The 4,730-nt window shown below is 35.8% G+C and overlaps 1 non-coding gene across 1 annotated transcript; it reads right to left on the bottom strand.

Annotated features, from left to right (window-relative positions):
• Nucleotides 1-953: 953 nt before the first annotated feature.
• LOC111763594 (U6 spliceosomal RNA) lies at nucleotides 954-1,056 on the bottom strand. Its single transcript, XR_002796431.1, has one exon. It is a non-coding gene; the product is annotated as a U6 spliceosomal RNA (small nuclear RNA).
• Nucleotides 1,057-4,730: the final 3,674 nt, after the last annotated feature.

A 4,730-nucleotide genomic window follows, 5' to 3' on the forward strand; every position in this document is an offset into this window, starting at 1 on the left:
CCATTATAAATAATGCCACTATGCAGGTTTCTGTGTAGGCATATGTTTGGTATTGTTATTTAGCAGTTTGGTATTGTTTATGAATTCCAAAAATAGATATTGGATTATGTTTGTAAACTGGTTTGTTCCTCTAGGCATATTAGGTTGTATTATCTTCAGAGTTTTCACTTTACCTGATATTATTTGGGCTTTGATTAGGCCACATCAGTAGGACATTGAGTCCCACAGAGGGTGGGAACTCGCAGAGAAAGACAAGGCAGAGGGGTTGCTTAGAGTTTTGGATTCTGGAACCTCAGAAAGTAAATGCGCAGTGGAGGAGAACACAGGAATAGAGAAGGTTCCATAGACAAAGCAGAGGCCCCAGGAAGAGAGAGAGCCTGATAGTCTACAGTTGACCTTGTGGAGAGAACAGAGCAGCTGAGCCCAAGAGGAACAACTTACCCCAGCCTACAGCTGATATTGGAAGAAGCTGGGACCATGGGGCCTTAAGAGGAAGAGGAAGGCTGGATCCTTGCAGAGGTTGGCTGCCATCTTGCTCCAACACTTGGCAGCAGTCTTTGGTGAGGGAAGTAACTTATACGTTATGGCCTGGCAACTGTAAGCTTCTACCCCAAATAAATACCCTTTTATAAAAGCCAACAGATTTCTGGTATTTTGCATTAGCACCCTTTGGCTGACTTATACTTGTGTTAACTCTCTGTTTAACTTTTTAAGAAACTGCTAAATTCTTTTCCAAAGTGGCTATATTATTTGACAATCCCACCATCAGTGTATTAGGGGTCTATTTTCTCCACATCCTCACCAACACTTGGTAATATGTGTCTTTTTTATTTTAGTCATCCTGATGAGTGTGAAGTACTGTCACATTATGGTTTTGATTTGCATTTACCTAAGGACATATGACATTGAGCATTTTTTAATATCTTACCAAGATTTAATGTATATTTATTCTTAAAAATATGGAATGCTTCACAGATTTGCATGTCATCCTTGCACAGGGGCCATGCTAATTTCTCTGTCTTCCAATTTTAGTTTATGTGCTGCCAAAGTGAGCATGACATTAAACATTTTTCCTTGTGTATTTTGGCCATTTGTTTATCTTTGGAGAAAAGTCTATTTAAATCTTGCCCATTTGCACTTTGAACAGTACTCAACAGAATTGACTTCTCTTGTAGTCTGGAAATGCTCACATCTCTGGCATAAGCTGGTACTTCTAATTTTTCACCTATGTCATTGATGTTCTTTCTCACTTTCTCTTGCTGTTCCTTCTATCTGCGCCTAAATGTTGAAGAGCTTCCATGTTTTTATTCTACATTGACTTTGGTTCTTTGTACAAATGCTCTTCCTATGCAATCTCACACAGTCCCATGGCTTTAAATAGGATTTATATAGCAATGACTCCCATATTTATATCTCAGGTCCTGAACTCTAGATATTTATTTAAACTACATACTTGGTATTACTCTTTGGATGTCTGATAAGCATCTGAGATTTGGGTTGGAAAAATTAATATCAAATTCACTAAGCATGTGCTTCTCCCACCGTATTCTGTCTTAGGAAATGGAAAAAAAACTGTCCATTCAGTTACTCTAGCCAAATACTCAGGAGTATCCTTGAATTTTCTCTTTCCCTCACCGCCACCTATATCTAATTCTTCAGCAAGATATCAAACCCATTAACTTCTCTCTCACACTCCTGATATACATATAGGTTAAGGCATCATAACTTCTTATGTGGATGATTGCAATAAATATCCATTTACAAGCCATAGTCCATAGAGCAGATGTGATCATCTTTAAAAATATAAACTTGGCCACATACTTTCCCTGTTTAAAATTTCACCATGGATGCCCACCAAAGTGAAATCCACAATTATTACCATGGCCCACAATGCACCATGATTTCATCATAGACAGCAAATCAGGATGAAAGCTTAGCATAGGAGAAAGAACAATGGATTTGGTGTCAGAGAATGTATGTTAAATCTCTAGCTTCATTCATTAGTGGACCTGTAACTTGAACAAGTTTTGTTTTTTTGTTTTTTGTTTTTGTCTTGCTGAACTTCGGTTTCCTGAGTAAGCGTCACTTAAGAAAGGGACTGGAAGGCCATGAATGATTACATTTAAGAAACCCCGAGTACTCTTAAATCAGAAATGGTTTTACAAAGTTTGTATTCCTGAGATTAGATTTGTAAGGATTCCATTAAAAAAGCCACTTTTTATGGCTGTGATCCTTTTCCGCGTGTGCATTAGGAAAACCTGGAGCATAGGAACCAAAGTGGATGTTAAAAACGTTAAATCACTTAGGTAAAAGCACCTGTATAGTGATGCTTCTTCAGCTCCCCTAAAAAAAAAGTGCCCCTCAGCTTTTCGCCAGGATATTGGGTAGGCTTCCCTGTTGGAAAAGGACTTCTGGTTCAAGGACCCAAGCAGGCCAAACAAGAAGCGTGCTATTTACAGTGGTGGCGTATTTGTATAGATTCTTTCTAGGTGGTGGGTATTTATACCCAATCCCTAAAATCTAGTGGAGATCAATTGTATTTGAAAATACAGCACACTTAAATGGAAAGATGAAACTGCTCAGCTGTTTCCCATATATATTTGAAAATGATCTTTGTAGTATGCAAAGCCTCTTCAACTTGTAAAATATATCATTATATTTTGCTTTGAGTAATGTGCAAGTTAATGTCCCTCCCACCCCAATCATAACAATCCCTCAGCCAACTGTAAAAGATCCTTTAATGATTATTTTCTCTGCTTAATGCCTCTCTTCATCTGTAGTTAGACAAGTGGAGCCAGAGTGCCTTGCCTATGCACTATCATTTGATTTAGAAATTCTTGGGGAGTTAAAAATAAAAGCCATTTGGAAAAAAATGTTGAAAGTTAAATGGGTATATTAACGTAGTGCTAACCAATAAATTCAAAGTGCAATATGATAAAATAAAATTTCAAATTCAAAAGGTCTTATCTCATGGAAAATTTAAGCTGTTCTAAATTTTCACGTTATGTGAAAGTATACAATTAACAAGGAACTCAATGTGCTAATGGTATTAAAATATTCATTTTCAGCTTATAGTTTCCAGTTTAAACACCTTTTGGAGACCTCAATATATAAACACCATAACAATTCATTTAAAATTGTATTTTTAAGTTTCTCAAGTGATTTGGACATCCAAGCCTTTTTAAAAAGAATTTCTTAGTGTGATAATTAGGCAATGGTTCAATTCATTTCAAATGTCTAGTAAAGTTATTCTTAACTATTAATTATATCTTAATAAAAGCTTCCAAGTGAATCAAAAGTCTAATGTTTCAAAGGGCTATAATTTTCCTGATCTTATAAAGATAAGCTAACTTAAAGAGAATGAACCTACTGGGAAAATGGAATTCTGTCCTCATTCTTCTTTGTGCTTAGATTTATACTAGAGAAAAATTGAAAATGATGAGACCAGTAGGGCTGGTATAGGCAAAACCTTTCTGTTGGTGGACACTTGCTCTTGCTCATGGTCTTTGGTGCTTGCCTTCTCCTTTCAGAATCTGATATTACTAGACATCCTAGAATCATGCTCCCCTCACTCAATTTCAGTCATCAAACTCTAAGTTCCTTCAAATTAGGGACTATTTCTTACTTTCTCAGTATTAAACATCAAGAATTTAACTGTGTGACATTGAAATTAATAGATGCATATATGTCTATGTCATATGTGTGTGCATGTGAAAACAGGATAATATTTCTCTTTTAGACCCTGATTCACAGTGGCAGCAAAACCTAATACCTTCCTTTTGAAATAGAAATTTAAATCTTTATCATGAAGTGCTTATATTGCCTTGCTGATCCCAGTGCAGTTAATCCAGAGATGGCACCATTTATCTCCTCAGAAAACTGTCCTTCTGGGGTTCTAGGAAGCATTTTAAAAGTCTCTACCATTCTATCCTAATGCATTGATGCATGTACAATGTAGAGAGAGAGTTCATTCACAGGCAGAAAAAGAATATAAATGGACTTTTGGGGATGACCAGAAAGGGCTCACACCTGTCCTTTTCCATTTTGTGACTTTTAATTCTTATTTGCTCTTCCTTTTCTCCATACCTTCTCCTTTTCAAAGGGATTGGGAATTATGAGCTCACTTCCACTAAAGTGTAAATGACTAGTGAGGTTTTGAGTATTCTCTTCTTCCTGGGAAGAGTCCTTCTCAGTTTCCTTTACCAAAATGTCATGATAATTATACTGCAATATTTCTGAAGTCTAAGTTTGTAATCAAAGATTTTCAATCTGTCCCATGCTGAGAGAGGGAGGGGATTAATAAACTGTACTCATAGTGAATTTACTTGATATTTTTCTTCCACCATTGCACCTGGAATTTCATCTTAATCTCACAAAATGGATTGAGGCTCCAGTGAAAGAAAAAGTAGAAATATTCTTACCTCTTTATTTACCCCTTGTCAACTTGTTTGCAACTCTCTGAACGAAGCAATTACAGTTTTCAGATTTTAGACACTTCAAATAGATGCACTGACATATGTACATATGTATATGTCTATACTTATAGTATAAATCTATGAATATGTAGTGTGTATATATTCTGTGTGGAATGTGACAAATTATCCTATCATGTTTAATTACATTCTTAATATCATAGTAAAATTATAATAAACTGTCACTTTAAAAACTCTGTAATTTTTTCACCCCCATTATTTTAATGGTTGTTATTCTGAGAATCTTTAAAAAAATGA

The sequence above is a fragment of the Dasypus novemcinctus genome, chromosome 8 (genome assembly GCF_030445035.2).
Source record: "Dasypus novemcinctus isolate mDasNov1 chromosome 8, mDasNov1.1.hap2, whole genome shotgun sequence".
Taxonomy (NCBI): Eukaryota; Metazoa; Chordata; class Mammalia; order Cingulata; family Dasypodidae; genus Dasypus; species Dasypus novemcinctus.